Source organism: Syngnathus acus, chromosome 12, assembly GCF_901709675.1.
Source record: "Syngnathus acus chromosome 12, fSynAcu1.2, whole genome shotgun sequence".
NCBI lineage: Eukaryota > Metazoa > Chordata > Actinopteri > Syngnathiformes > Syngnathidae > Syngnathus > Syngnathus acus.
Genome location: NC_051097.1, coordinates 1,349,600 through 1,365,213, shown reverse-complemented (window position 1 = coordinate 1,365,213; position 15,614 = coordinate 1,349,600).

Sequence of the window (15,614 nt, the reverse complement as noted above, 5' to 3'; positions counted from 1 at the left end):
AATGGTAATGGGAGGAGTTGGGGTGTAATCAACAAATGCTACACAGGAAGACTGATAACACGAAGATACATAGTTTTGTGAAATTTGTGTCCCAGTGTGTTCTGCCCAAGCGCGTGGCACAATTCCTGAACTGAGTCCTCTTACGCCACTGGCTGTCTCAAAAGCAACAGAGGACTGTCCCTGGTCATGAGACGCCTTTGACCTTTGGGAGAACAACAGAGTGGTGAGGACAGCAGAGAGGATCATCGGGGCTCCTCTTCCCTCCATTCAGGACTTGTCATCCCAGCGCTGCGTGTCCCAAGCCCGTAATATTATCAGTGACCCATCACACCCCCACCATGGACTGTTCTCCCTGCTGCCCTCTGGGAAGAGTTTTCGCAGCATCCGCTGCAGGTCCACCAGGTTCTGCAATAGTTTTTTCCCTGCTGTCGTCAGACTGTTGAACATTCAAACGTAGCATTCCTCTGCACACTTGTAAATACTGCTTTTGTCTCCTGCACTGTTTACATACTTTATCACTGCTGCACTTTGTACTTTATAATTATCTTATTTCATATTTTTATATAGAATGTCACTTTTTAACCAGCCGAAATACCACTACATTGTTGAAAGCCGTATGCAACGAAATTTCGTTTTGTGTACACCTAGTGTTGACAAAATGACAATAAAGTTTGTCTAAGTCTAAGTCTAAGGAACTATTATCATGTTTGAAGGGGGCAAGCACAGCTCTTCACAGGACAAGAACCATTCAGTTGGTGGAATACACACAGTTGCAGATCAAAATGAAAATGGACTGAAAGAACAAAGACAAGATGGACGCATTTGAGAGTGGCGGACGGTCCAGCCCTGAATCGTCATCATGAGAATCTAAGAGGAGAGGCTGCTAAAGACTTGCACGAGTCAAATGAAGTCAAACTGGACACATTGCTAAAGACTGCTGAAGCATTACAAAGTTGGTGGAGTATGGGACAAAAGGGATGGAAGCGTGTTTGGGTGCTGGGGTGGACATAACTGAGGAGTTTTGATAAAAGAGGGAATAATAAGGCTGCTTATTGACACTAAAATGGGGATGAAAAACAAAATACACAGACATGGACAGTGAAGATACACTAATAAAAACAAATCGTATGACAGCGTGATCAGAAATTTTGCAAAGTGGACATTGATCGATAGAAATTAAATCATTTGAATCATGAAATTTTTATATGTAACAGCATTTTGAAGACATGATGAATCTAATTGAAATAATGAAATTTATAATTGGACCAGTGAACATTTGGATTTGGGCAACAGGAGGCTGAATTGCTAAACTTAATTGACCTTTATCAAAACGACAGAATTTAATCAATTGTGATTGGTTTATTTGATATTGAAGGGATGAGGGGCCATAAGAAATTTGGAATTCTGGATAGTCAGCAAAATTGTAATACAGGGAACTACTTAATTAAAAAAGAATACATAGGGCTTTAAATAACAAATACATTGACATTACCCTTGCGACAATTAATTTAAATGGCACTTGGGGTTTTGATTAACAATCCATCCATCTATCCATTATTGGTGCGGCTTGTTTTACGAGGGTCACGGATGATTAACAATGATAACTAGAATTTGTAATTTCTGTAGAAATTGCGTGTGAAGGCGAAGAGGTTGAATAAAAATTCGAGTAATGCTACAAAATTATGTTTAAATTTGGAACGTGTTGAATTGGTCAGAAAATGTTTGAAAATATAGAAAGAATTTTGTAAAATTGGGCGTGAATTTTAAAGTTGAAAATTTGAAATTTATCATAAGTGGGAAGTTTTGGAATAGGTAGGCATAAGATGAACAGTTAGAAATGGAAACAGGTAATTTGTTGCGTCTGAAGTTGAAATAAAAAAGCTAAAATGGAGAATGATTTGATTTGGATTAAAAATCTGACATGATGCATTAATGGTGCGCCTTATAGTCCGGTGCGCCTTATATAAGGATAAAGTTTTAAAATGGGCCATTCACTGAAGGTGCGCCTTATAGTCCGGTGCGCCTTATAGTCCGGAAAATACGGTAGTTATTTGGAGGGATGAATTTAAACTGAAAATGTGTAATTCAATGTGAAACTGAAAGCAAAATGAAACTGTTTTAGTGGAAGAAATATGGGAAGGTGGAAATAAATAAGTTACAGCTCAACACAAAATGTCAAATAGTCTAAGTGTGAGATGTGAGCAAACTAAATGGGGAGTTAAAACATGTTCCAGCATTATGCATATTGGCAAGCGATGAGAGGACAGGAGACCAGACAATTAGATATTAATTTTGGATTTAAAATAAAAAAGGGACATTTTAATGAGGAGAAAATTTTGCGTAGGAAGGGTTCCTTTTACAATTTAATATTGTATGATTTTTGTGTGTTATGGGATGAAATTTTTTCTGTAATGGTGTATGAATGAATGTCAAGTCTGTGCTTGTGGTGTGGTGTTTGTGTAATGTGAATGGTTAAAGTGATTCAAAGTTGGGGTGATGTGATCACAGCAGAGGATCACATTCCTCTCACCTGAAAAATATATAGATACTACAGATTTGAAAAAGCAAGATTGATCAGGGCTAATTTTGGACTAAATATGGGTTTAGGATTACTCTGGGGCACCATTGACAATAAAAGAGTTCAATGGAGAAGGCCCATTTCAAGATTATGACCAGACGTGACTATACCTGCATTGACCATCAAGACTCTGAGCCAAGACAGTGTATGACAACAACTCTGGACAGTGTGACGAAATGTATGTGACGGAATTTGCAGAGATGGGGACTTGAGTCACTGTGACTTGGACTCGAGTCGACTCGAGTCGCTGTTTTGATGACTTGTGACTTGACTTGACAAAAAATGAAAAAACTTGAGACTCGACTTGGACTTGGAAGTTAAAGACTCGGGACTTGACTTGACTTGAGACACGATGACTTGAATTACTTCAGTGTTATTTAGTTTATGTTTTCAGTTTGAATATAAAATTAATAATACATTTAAAAAATAATATCGATAACACGGTAGGAGCGCAGGCTGAGAATGGCGTTGTCATGATTGGATCACTACCCTGTCAATCAAAAGTTAAAGTTACATTGTATAACAGTTAGAGGTGTGGAATTATGGAACACCGGCAGTGAAGAATTAAAGAACTGTAGTACCTTACCTAAGTTTAAAAAAATGTATAAGGACAAAATATTGACGGGATACCGTAACATGCTGTGAAGTTGTTTAAGTTGCTTTTGTATTTTAATAAGAAAATATATAGTATATATATATATATATATATATATATATAAAATGTATATATGTTTTTTTTTCTTTAATATATTGATTACGGACAAATTCTTGACAGAATCAAATAGAAACATGTAGTTACATGGGGTAGAGTCAGATAAGCTTAGGCTTCCTTCTACTCCTTTTTTGAACAAATATGATTTTACGATAAAGGAAAATTATAATGCAATATCTTTTTTCTTTCTTTTATGTTCTATTGTACTATGGAGTTATCATTTTTCTGTATTTTATTTTTTCCTGTATTTTTTTAATGTTCGAAATAAACGTTTTTTTGAAAAAAATCTGTCGTGCCCTCTCTACCTACCGAACGTTTTTATTGGCGAATCACGCCCCTTTATATCAGACATGCGCAAACATGTCAGCGGGAGCGGTACCTTCGGCAGACGTTCATTTGTTTAGATTGAGCTGTCAGTAAATCATTGTATGAGGTAATTTCTTTTTTGTTCGATTCCATGGTGTATTTTACTGAATCTCAGTAATTACAGTGCAAATCCAAATTATTGTCATTTTTAAACAGGTTAGACACATTGGACAATGATGGTTACTTAAAGTTACTGACATCTTGTCTTTTCACTACTAAGATCAGATTCTGCGGGTAAAATTGCAATAATAAGGTGACTTGACTTGGACTTGACCTATTTAAGGACTTGACTTGGACTTGACTTGACCTATTTAAGGACTTGACTTGACTTGACTTGCCCAAGAAAAAAATGACTTGGGACTTACTTGAGACTTGAAGGTTAAGACTTGAGACTTACTTGAGACTTGCACATGTGTGACTTGGTCCCATCTCTGGGAATTTGTGATGACTTGCTCTGTTTTGATGTTTTACCTAATTGTATTGCAGCCTCTAACAGCAACCCAGGGAGCAGATTGTGCTTTATTTGTTAAACTCGTGTTTACTTTGCAGGTTGTCAAGTGCAGTCTTGGAGAATTTTGTGTCATGTCTGTGAATGCATTAACACTAACCCCTTACTTTTCATAATGAGTTTGTAAATGTGATCGTTTTTCTAGGCCAGGATGGCATCTGGAGGTACACCGAAGTCCAGCTGGCGATGGGTATGTTACCATGGACATTTTTAGTTTTACTTTTTATCCATAGTGACACATTTTTAGAATGTGTCAAAAGGGGGAGGGGGAAAAAAAACCCCAAAAAAACAAAGGGGGGAATTGTGAGATTTTAAGTGTTTTCAGATTTGATGGTTTTTAAGTCTTTTTAAGTCTTCAACATCCTAGACGGATGAGAAGTAGCAGCTCGGCAGAAATGAAGTGAACAGGAGACAACATCGTGAAATGGAGCCAAAGCCTGGTAACAAGTGGGGAGGGTTTTAAAATACCTTATAATAAATTGTAGACCTTTACAAGATAGGATCAAATAGGTGGGAGAGTATTGAATGTAAAAAAAACTGGAACAATAACATACAGACTAGAAACGAATTGGAAACAGGTGTATAACTTAAAGCAGCTTTTGAACGTTAAAGTTTGAATAACACATTATTCACGTGATTCATTTGCAGGATAAACAATGGAAGGGACTGATAAATCGAACAAATTTAAGATGACTGCTTGAGTATTATGTCGAAAAAAATTGATCATTTAAACAGTGGCGTGATTGGGACCTGAGACAAAGAGAAAAGAATGAACATTGTTAGGGTTTGCAGAATATCTTCATCGTATGATTATGTTGGAATGTAACCTGTAATAATTTACCTAGCTTGTCCTGTCTTACCAAAAGTAGTAGACCAAAGTGCTAAGATCTTTTCACCTGATTGACTAGCTGCAGAGGAAGCAATCAAAGTTGCTTTGTTTCCACAAAGTCGTAAAAGGCCCCCTGCTATGCTTTGATCAGCAGGGGAGCGGCTTCACCCCATCCTGTGTTCCCACACCCCCACTTTCAACCCCACTGTGTTTCTTCTCAATAAATATGCACCTGATGAGGCCTGACTTCAGACTTCATTCGACCATCGCTGTAAGCACAGCGACGAGTGAACTCTCCGCCTGCAGGTGTCTGAAACGACTAACTTGTCTCCAGTGTGGTTCTTGCAAAATAAGTTAGAGTGAACACTACCCTAACATTTTGGTGCCGAAACCCGGGACCCTCATACCCGCCATCTGGCTGACGGAGGACGACGCGCTGTACACCGTCGACGGGCCAGCGTCCATTAGGAGGGCCTGGTAAAGAAAGACCTGGGAAGGAAATCCTTCGCTGGGCCAGCGTCTTACGTCTGCCTTCGTCTGACAGAGGTGGATTGACGGGACCCGGCAGTGCAACGAACCAGGGGACAAGTAAGTTAAAGAAAAAGCGCTGATACGGCTTTGGTTTGTCCGAGCTATGAGATACGGCTTTGGTTTGTCCTAGCTATGAGATACGGCTTTGGTTTGTCCGGGCTATGAGATACGGCTTTGGTTTTTCCAAGCTATGAAACAGTTGGGATTCTAGTCCCAGTGGAAGGAACGGGCTAAGAAAAGACAGAGTCTCTTTTTCCTAATTGAATAAGGGCGTAGATTCTTTCTTTTTTTTTGTCCGTTCTTCCAAGCTGTTTGGGAGGGTTTTACACCCATCCTGGATAGGCCTAAAAATAAAAAGCGCTGGTGTTTGTGTGGTTGAGAGTGCGACTGGTAGGATAAATTGACCGCAAAGAGAATTTGGTGGAAGGTCAATTTAAACCTGCATTGAGGATCCTCAAAGAAAATAAAAAAAAAATAAAAAAATTGTATAAACCTAAAATACCTAATTAAGATGGGAAACAAAACCGGTAAATCCCTAGCTCTTGAAGGAGATGAGAAGTACATGGCATGTAAATTTCTTAATTGTATGCAATACATGCCAAAGTGGAAGAAAAAGTATGGAGTAGAAGGGAAGTTGAAAGTTGAAGTGTGGAAGATAGTGGTTGATGTTTTGGAGGAGAGTGTGAATAGGAAGTCAAAGGGACTGAAAAAGAAAAGTAAAGAGAAAGAATTGATTTGTGCTAGAATGTGGTTGAAAGCTTCACAAGAGAAAAGAGAACAAATTCAGGAGACAAAACCTGGAAAGATAAAAAGTGACGAGACCGCCATTCAATTAAGATTTGAAAAAGAATTCTGGGTGCACAGTGGCACCCCATTCGATGATGCGGCTGAGAGTGCTTATCAGCAACGTCTTAAAAACGCGCTCATCACTGTTTCCCCCCCCGACTTCGGCAACTGGGTGAGGATACATTTGGTGGAAGTAGATATTGCAAGTGTGACAACAACTATGCAATGGGCCAAAAGTTCTGATGTATTTCATCTAGGCGATGATGATGATGTTGACCTAGATGAAGATACAACAGTCTTCTTTCATGGGTCCCAGCAGGCCAGAGGAAGAGGTAGAGGCCAACAAGGTCGCAGGCCGCAATATAATTCAAAACCCCCATCAGATTCTGACAACTGTTGGAACTGTGGGAGACGAGGACACTTGGCAAGAGCGTGTCGTTTTGCAAAACAATACCAATCAAAGGGTGGAGGAAGGGGCAGAGGAAAAGCCAAATTGTCAGCGTGACTAGATTCCTCCCCTGTGATCTCTTGTGCTCCTACAGAGGAAGAAATAACAGATGTCCATATGAAAGCAAGACATGTCATTGTCAGATTATTAGAACGTTTTTAGATTGTTAGAGCTCCTGTCCATGCAAGGAGTATGACAATGCTGTTGTATGACCAGAGATCAAATTGTGTATGTACACTAAAGTTAAAATTTGCAAATCAAGTGGTAAATGAATGCAACTGGCTTCTAGAAGATAAATAAAACTTAGAATGTGCTGTCCTCGTGTGCGTGGGAGGGACCAGCTCATGATCGACCACAGGAAATGGCCAGCCTGTGACGAATCATTGGTGCTGGGATCTACCTTACGCGCGCGAGAGCTGTGCATGTGTGTTAAAATGATGAAAATTGGCTGACCTTTTAGTGTACAGAAATTTGCTAGACTGTGGTCTATCCAATTTGCACCGCAGAACAGAAACGCTATTGAAAGATAAAAATGAGAGGAAAAGAGAGAAATCTGTTTGCGAGCAGAAACTGATCCACACTAGTGCATGTTAAGTAAGACACGACAGAACATGCTTTCAGGAATTGGAAGAATCAAAATTGTGAATTTAAGACGTTCACATTTAATAGAAATAATTGACTGGTTGTGTTATAAGATTATACAAACTTCTATATGCGAGCTGATTCTGAGAGATTGGGTTCTTCAAATTTAAAAACAAAGAAAGACTTCTGATTGATTTGCCAGCAGTTTTTTTGTGTGTTGAGTTTTTTTTTTGGATTGGTGGTTTGTTCTATCAGGAACCTTGAGATGAAAACAGTATGTGAATGTTGTGTGGTGAGCTTGGATGAATTGGGACCGACGTGATAGAAAGTCTCCTTCTTGGAGACTGTGTGTGAGATGCAAATGAGCATTGATGACTGATTGCCTGAATGAAGGGAATATACAGGTTGAATGGTTGACGTTGTTGGACACTACTATCAAAAATTAGTAGAGCGACTTTGAAGAAAGAGTGATTTTGAGTACGTTAAATGCTAAGGAAGAAATAAATACATAAAGGAAATAAAAAGGTTGCTTTTGGATTGCTAATTAACTAGATAAAATAACTGGAGAACCAGTAACACATGCAGAAGATGTGTGAACTGGGAAACTGAGAAGCGTTTTGGAAGGAAAATCAAATTAAATGATGATAGAGTCATATGTGGTAAAGAACACATCCTCCCAGACAGTTTGTCAAGGTGTGAGACATGGGCGTCGCCAAGCCTCAGAAGGGGGGAATGTTGTATAGAGAGTGGGAGATAAAAAAAAAAAAAAAAAAAAATTTAAAAAATAAATAAATAATTATATATATACAACACTTTACTGCATATAGATTCTCTAATACATACGGCGTTGTACCATTGAGTTAGTTTTTTTTCTCAAACTTTTGCTGTAAACAATTGGAAGATGATTGAAAAGTGACTGAAGAAGCCATGAGGAAGTGGTGTAGCTGTTTGGAAGGGCACGCGCTTATGCGTTTCCCTGGCTAATCAACATTATTTAACTGAGAAGGGGATGGGCAAAGGAACCATCTGCTACAGGACTTAAGGTCCGTTCCTCCAGTAACCAAGATCAGAGAATCTCCTATAAAACAGGAGGCAATAAATGGGATAGCCTCTGTCATAAATGGTCTTTGGTCAGGAGGAGTCATTCGGAAGTGCTCAAACACTTCTCGCAGACACTCTTATTTGCCCAATTCAAAAGGGCAATAAAATTGAAGAACAGTCCCTGGCAGATTACATGATCAGAACGCTCAGACTGACAGAGGTGTCAAATGCAAATTTACTGCCGCCTGATCTTTCATCCTCACAGGTCGACAACCCCATCAAGCCAGGAGACTGGGTCTACATCAAAGTCATCAAAAGAAAGAACTGGGCCAGCCCACGGTGGGAGGGACCATTCCAAGTCCTGCTGACTACCCCCACCGCAGTAAGGAGGACCATTCCAAGTCCTGCTGACTACCCCCACCGCAGTAAAGATAGCTGAACGGCCAAGCTGGATTCACCTCAGCCACTGCAAGTTGCAGAGAGTGTTGGACCCCTAATTCGGAGTGGTGGGGAAGACTAACTTCAAAGGAGTCCTATCGTTTAGGGTGGGACGTCTCAATGTTGGTGAAGAAAACAACGATCCCCACTCCGCTAGGCGAGGGGATGTCCCGGTGTCTCTGCCATCCTAGTAGCAACGGGGCTCCATATGCCGGATGGATCCTCTGCTGCGTTGTGGCTGGAGCGTGCTATGGTCTATGGACTCAACTGAACAGACCAAGTGACAATGTTGACCGTGGAAAACGATGGTCACACGATGAGAACTTTGAGGACTGGTCATGGGACCCGAGAAACCCATACGAAACCAACACGTGGTACCGCTACGTCAAATTCACTGTGAGATCGCACACACAGGAGGGCTGCTATGTGTGTTCCAAACTCCCTCCGTCCTCCACACAAGTTCACTTGGAGGCCAGAGCAATGAATGTCACTGAAGCGAAATGCATGGCATCCATGGGAGGAGTTGGATATCAACACCGTGCTGTCACAGTCAGTGATGCCGACCCGTCCCGCCCTGGACTTGCGGAAGGTACCTGTGATCAGCTTTTCTGGACAAATCTCAATGTGACTGTTAAAGGACGGACACTGCCGCAGGTGGCCTTCACAGACCGGCCACCTGGAGTGAACTATACGTGTTACATCCAAGGAAGTGAGACCCACAAATGCATTGACAGAGACTGCTCTCCAGGAGGGAACTGGATGGGAGCTTTGGACATCGCCACTGAGTGTCAAGATAAGAGAGCCATTTCAGGTGGTGAGGGCTCTCCGACCAACATGGCTGCACCATCAAACGGAACATACTTCATACAGAACGGCTGGTGGCTTTGTGGTCACAAGGTTTATCCGATGCTGCCCGCCAACTGGACAGGAGTGTGTGCACCAGTGTGGGTGACAGACCACACCTACAGGATTCAACATCGTCAGCTGACGACAGCACACAACTCTTCTGGACGTCGCCGCAGGGCGATTACAACCTTTGACCCCCATGACCCTGTCTGGGGTGCAAATGTTCCGGACGACCATAAAATATGGCCTGTCGGAAACAAAGTTGTTCATGCGCTTTTTCCTTGGATCGGAGTTGGAAAACAATCTCTCTTCATCGAGACACTGAACTATCGTTTTCAATCCTTTGTGAACCTCTCACTGCAAGTCGATGATGGACAAAATAGAGAGATCCAGGCTATTAGACTAATGGTCTTGCAAAACAGGATGGTTCTGGACTTGTTGACGGCAGCACAAGGTGGTGTGTGCCACATCATTGGGACTTCCTGTTGCACATACATTCCAGGAGATAACGACACGCACATCAAGGAAGCCATGAACTCACTGAGGAATTTGCAGCAGGCCATGTCGGAGGATAACATCCCACATCAATGGGATTTCTTTTCATGGCTATTCTCTGGCGCGTGGTGGCAGTTGCTGTTGAGACTTGTGACGCCTGTGCTTGCTGTGCTGGTATTGTTGTGCTTGTTTACGACCTGTGTTATCCCGTGTTTGAAGTCTGCTGTGACAAGGTTTGTGTCTTCTACCGTGGCACAAGTGCATATACAACTTCTCAGAGATGACGGATGTGATGACTATGATGTGCTGCGAGACGTGGATTGCGTAGATGCTGTTTAGCTCAGCATTCTTTTACAGAAACTTGATGATTTGACCATCGAAAATGCCTTGCAAGTGATGGGTACAATGACGTACTGTTTCTGTGTTTTTCTTTTTCTTTTTTTATTGGTAACATTCTGGTCGCCTAAGGCAGAGGGGCCGTGTAACTCTTTTCCTGCATTTTAATCTGGCCGCAGGTTTTTCAGTTGCACACAAAATTTGGACTGGAGCATTGAGGGAAATACCTCGTCTTCACTGGAAATTGTTGCTGTCATTGTATTTTCTTTCTTATGTTTGATTGGTCGGGGTTGACATACTCATACGATAAAACAGGGGGGATATGTTAGGGTTTGCAGAATATCTTCATCGTATGATTATGTTGGAATGTAACCTGTAATAATTTACCTAGCTTGTCCTGTCTTACCAAAAGTAGTAGACCAAAGTGCTAAGATCTTTTCACCTGATTGACTAGCTGCAGAGGAAGCAATCAAAGTTGCTTTGTTTCCACAAAGTCGTAAAAGGCCCCCTGCTATGCTTTGATCAGCAGGGGAGCGGCTTCACCCCATCCTGTGTTCCCACACCCCCACTTTCAACCCCACTGTGTTTCTTCTCAATAAATATGCACCTGATGAGGCCTGACTTCAGACTTCATTCGACCATCGCTGTAAGCACAGCGACGAGTGAACTCTCCGCCTGCAGGTGTCTGAAACGACTAACTTGTCTCCAGTGTGGTTCTTGCAAAATAAGTTAGAGTGAACACTACCCTAACAAACATACAAACAAATAATTGTTGGCCCCCCAAGGCTGCGTGCTCAGTCCGCTGCTCTTCACCCTGCTGACGCATGACTGCACTGCAACCTACAGCAACAACCGCTTAGTGAAATTGCTGACGACACGACTCTGGTGGGTCTCATCACCAAGGGCGACGAGACTCAATACAGGTTGGAGGTCGACCTTCTGACCACGTGGTGCAGGGACAACAACCTCCTGCTGAACGTCGGCAAGACCTAGGAGATTGTTGTTGACTTCCAAAAAGGGTCACACCCAACACCTGCCACTGACCATCGACGGTACTGTGGTGGGGAGAGTGAGCAGCACCAGATTCCTGGGGGTGCACATCAGTGAAGACCTCTCCTGGACCACCAACACTGCATCACTGGCGAAGAAAGCTCAGCGCCGCCTGTACTTCCTGCGGAAACTCAGGCGAGCAAGTGCTCCACCAGCCATCATGACCAAATTCTACCGAGGCACCATTGAGAGCGTCCTCTCCAGCTGTATCACTGTGTGGGGAGGAAGCTGCACTGAATACAACAGGAAGGCCCTGCAGCGCATAGTGAACACAGCTGGAAGAATTATTGTTGCTTCACTCCCCTCCCTGAAGGACATTTACACCTCCCATCTCACCCGCAAGGCAAACACGATTGTGAGTGATGTGAGTCACCCCGCTCACACTTTGTTTGATCTACTGCCCTCTGGGAAGAGGTACAGAAGCCTGCGCTCCCGCACCACCAGACTCACCAACAGCTTCATACTCCAGGCTGTTAGGATCCTGAACTCTCTCCCCCCTCCACCCTCGGCTACATGATGTCCTGGCCTTTTGGGCCACGATGGCTGCCTTGCACTAATCCACTTACACTACTCCTCCTGTACTTTCGCGCTATTATACTGACTGTCTGCTGTATGCATAATTGCACCATTTCCACCAAGTTGCTCTTATTTATTCATTGCTCTTATTTATTCATTGTATGTGCCTTCTTATTTTTACTTTTTGTATTGTTTACTTGAATGTGTTATATGTCTTGTCACCGTGGGATAGTAGGAAACGCAATTTCAATCTCTTTGTATGTCTTGACATGTGAAAAATTGACAATAAAGCAGACTTTGACTATGACTTTGAAATAAATTCAACAATTTTTTTTTTCCCTATAAAATGGTTTGGGTTTGGAGTACATAGTCGCTTCTCGGAGGAGGAAAAGCATGATTTAAGATACGTGATTGATCAATGATTAAATGTTGGTAAAACAATGGATTGAATAAATTACGACAACTATGCTTTGAGAAGGCTATCCCTTATACAAAGGTAAAGTAGTATTAGAATTTGATTAAACTGATATGGACATTCACATATTCCATTAGAGTTTAAACTGCTTGCAATACTATTACAAATTAGTTAACACTTGCGATTGATTGATTGATTGATTGATTGATTGATTGATTGATTGATTGACTGAATGACTGAGTGACCGGGTGTCAGAATGACCGAGACAAGTGACTGAGTGACCGAGTGGGCAATCGTTCAGTGTCTGTCTGTCTATATGTACATATAGTATATGTATGTATGTATTTCGTTATTTGTTCATGTATTTTTCTCTCGCATTTTTTCTCTTGATCCTCTTCTTTCGGCTGCTCCTGGTAGTATCAACGGTTTTGGTGTCCTCAGTTAAACTGAGGTCAACAGAGGAAGTGAAGAAATGGGGTCGAAACACAAAAAGTCCTGCCTAGCTACAAAACCAGATATGCTCAAACCTCATTGAATAAAGTACATAAGCAGACAGGTAGATTCACATATTAAATCAATAAAAGAAACATTTTAAGCATATACCTACACACCAAATCAATAAAGACGACATAACTAGGCAGTTTTTGATAGGTGGTAATGACAAAAGTTTTTATAACTTTATGATCTGATATGTATTTCTGTGCACTTTGAAATAACAAATGTTTTTTGATACATTGCCTGAAAAGCTTAATGACCCTTAAGGAACTGTTTAATGCATGCCTGATGATTTTCTAAATCACGGACACTGCCAAAGTCATCTAAAAATGTTCAGTACTTGATTATATCTGATGTTTTGATTCATGCTAGACGCCAGCTTTGGATTACTACTGAACGTTCTGGACAGAGGAAAATGTTTTGACTAACAATGAAAAGATATGTGTCAAAAGATAGTGTCAAAAGAACAAACAAACTAATGTGATAGAGTGGTGCTCACTCTAACTTATTCGCAAGAACCACACGGGAGACAGTATGCCCTTTGAGCACTTGCAAGTGGAGATATCGTTCGTCACTGTACATACAGTGATGTTCGAACGAAGTCTGACTTTGGATTCTTGCAAGAGCATATTTATTGAGAGAAGCAGGGTGGGGGTGAGATTGGACATGTTTGGTGGTCACTGCAGCAACTGGTTAATCAGTGTGGAGGGTCCCAGCTCATTGTTTTACAAGGTCGTGGAAACAGAAACTAGTGGAGCATTTTAGATGGCTAACTAAGCAAGAATGTTTCCACACCATTTGGAAAGTTTCAACAACTGAATGGTTAAACTTTTCAGAGTCAAGGAAAGGTAAAAGGTTTACCAGCTCAGTGGCCTAGTGGTAGAGTGTCCGCCCTGAGACTGGAAGGTTGTGGGTTCAAACCCCGGCCGGGTCATACCAAAGACTATAAAAATGGGACCCATTGCCTCCCTGCTTGGCACTCAGCATTAAGGGTTGGAATTGGGGGGTTAGATCACCAAATGATTCCCGAGCGCGGTGCCGCTGCTGCTCACTGCTCCCCTCTCCCCCAGGGGATGGATCAAAATCACACGGGGATGGGTCAGATGCAGAGGACAAATTTCACCACACCCAGATGTGTGTGTGACGATCATTGGGACTTTAACTTTAAACAAAGTTAATAATTCTAGTCTACATTCCAACATAATCATACGATAATAGATAAGATAATTTGTCAACCCTAACATATCCCTCCTGTTTATCATATGATTATGTCAACCCAATAAATCAAACATAAGCAAGAAAATTTAATGAAGAAATAAAAATAAAAATTAAATAAACACAGAAACAGTACAACATCGTATCCATCACTTGCGAGGCATTTTTGACGATCAAATCATCAAGTTTCTGTAAAACACGTTCAGCTAATCAGCATTATGGGAAGAGGTACAGGAGCCTGCGGTCCCGCACCACCAGACTCACCAACAGCTTCATACTCCAGGCTGTTACGATCCTAAACTCTCTCCCCCTTCTGTGTAGCATCCTGTACTTTTGCGCTATATTCTGACTGTCTGCTGTTTGCACACTTGCTCCATTTTTGCTCCTCTTATTTATTATGTTATTTGTTTATTTATTATTTATTCATTACTCTTATTTATTCATTGTTTGTGCCTTCTTGTTTTTATTTATTTATTTATTTATTTTGTGTTGTTTACTTGCATGTATATTGTGTACTATGTCGTCACCGTGGGATAGTGGGAACGTAATTTCGATTTTTTTGTGCATGTGAAGAAATTGACAATAAAGCAGACTTTGACTTTTGACTTTTGACTTATCGCAATCTTCTTTCCGCAGCGCATTAAAATCATCACATTCGACATGCCTGAGATGTTGTATTCGCACTTCAACTTCGGTAGAAGACACAGATCTTGATACAGCTGACTTCAAATATGAGATAACAGGTTGTAAATGAGCACAACAATCACAGAAGTCACAAGTTTCAACAGCAGTTGCCACCAGGCGCCAGAGAATAGCCATGAATGAAATCCCATTGATGTGGGACTTTGTCCTCCGACATGGCTCGCTGTAAATTCTTCTGTGAGTTCATGGCGACATTGATGTGAGTGTCATTATCTCCTGGAATGTATGTGCAACAGGAAGTCCCAATAATGTGGCACACGCCACCTTGCGCTGCAGTCATTAAGTCCAGAACCATCCTGTTTTGAAAGACCATTAGTCCAATAGCCTGAATCTCTCCGTTTTGTCCATCAGCGAGAGATTCACAAAAGATTGAAAATATTTCAGTGTCTCTTTAAGGGGTGATTTTTTTTTCCGAACTCTTGATCCAAGGAAAAAGCGCACGAACGATTTTGTCACCGACGGACCATACTTTATGGCTGTCAGGGACATTCGTACCCCAGACGAGGTCACGTGGTTCAAAGGTTGCAAAAGCCCTGCGTCGACATCCAGAAGAGTTGTGTGCCGTCGTCAGTTGATGATGTTGTATCTTGTGGTATGGTCTGTTACCCACACTGGTGCACACACTCCTGTCCAGTTGGTGGGTAGCATCGGATAAACCTTGTGATCACAAAGCAACCAGCCATTCTGAATGAAGTAGGTCCCCCGTTCGATGGTGCAGCCATGTT